Consider the following 1,125-nt stretch of genomic DNA (forward strand, 5'->3'; position numbering starts at 1 on the left):
CCTCTTCCTTTGTATTTCCATACTTGAAAACTCAACCTCCTTTGCCGTTTCTACACCCTGGTATCCATTTACATTCAGATAGTTCTAGGAATACTTAAAATTCTCCTGACATTTATTTGTAATGACAAATCATATTAAATGTATAGCTGCATATTATTCTGTATATAACACATTTTTTTCTGCTCTACAGAGTTTATTAGGTTTATAACAGGAGAAAGTCCCATGTGTACAAAATAAAGCTCACACTCTCCCAAAGCAGAGTAGGGACTGAGGGTGGGGTTCCAATACTAGCCTTCGGGGAAGCTCTGAGGTGAGGGGCAGCCAACCCTCTCCCTCTAGAGAGGTGTGACCACAGGGGTTGGGAGGAGAGGGGCCCCACCTGGCTTTGGTCACAGAACTCGGAACAGAGCCTGGACTGGGCTGGGGCCAACGCCTGGAGGAGCAGGAGCCCCAGAAAGCCCCTTGTCTGGGGAGCCCGGGGACTGCCCCACCAGTCTCGCTCGCAGTGGGGTTGGTCCAGACCTAGACACAGGGACTGGTGCAAAGGGAAAGCAGCAAAGCAGGAGAGGAGACACTGATGTGCAGGACGAGAGTGGGTGGGGAGGCCGGCGAGCTGCCACTGAGCAGCTGGCAGTGGGCCTCATAGATGCGGCTGCAGCCAGTGTAGCACACCCATTTGATGACATCATGGTTGCTGTAGTTCAGCTTCGGTTCAAACACCTTCAAGTAGCGCACCTTGAGGCCAGAAGGTGCAAATGGCACCACAAAGTTCATGGAAATGGGAGGTTGTGCCCATTTCTTCTGGCGTTGGTAGGTAGAGGCTCAATCTCAGCTCTGTTCTGTGATTCCTTCATGCCCGCCATTCGCTTGATCTTCCACGCGATGGTGTTCTCGCTGGCCTTGTACTTGGTCTTGCCTTTCATGCAGGTCACCTGCACCCCGCTTGTGTTCAGGGGAGTTGGAATCCTCACCTCAATTTTTTTGGCAAGTAATGAGGGCTTTCCATACTTGATAGTTCTACCTAGGTTGCCCTTTCTGTTAATCTGCGTGTGTTCTGTTGTGCATAGGGTTTTCAGAGGCCTGCTATTTCAGAAGTGGGTGGCCAATCCTTCTTCCTAGTCTGTC

General features: G+C 50.8%; 1 pseudogene; it reads right to left on the bottom strand.

The window, feature by feature from the left end:
- Positions 1–522: 522 nt before the first annotated feature.
- Positions 523–1,125, bottom strand: part of LOC102868260 — a 5,507-nt pseudogene continuing 4,904 nt past the window's right edge.

Source organism: Elephantulus edwardii, unplaced genomic scaffold (assembly GCF_000299155.1).
Source record: "Elephantulus edwardii isolate Elephantulus edwardi_28Jun2011 unplaced genomic scaffold, EleEdw1.0 scaffold01330, whole genome shotgun sequence".
NCBI classification, from domain to species: Eukaryota; Metazoa; Chordata; class Mammalia; order Macroscelidea; family Macroscelididae; genus Elephantulus; species Elephantulus edwardii.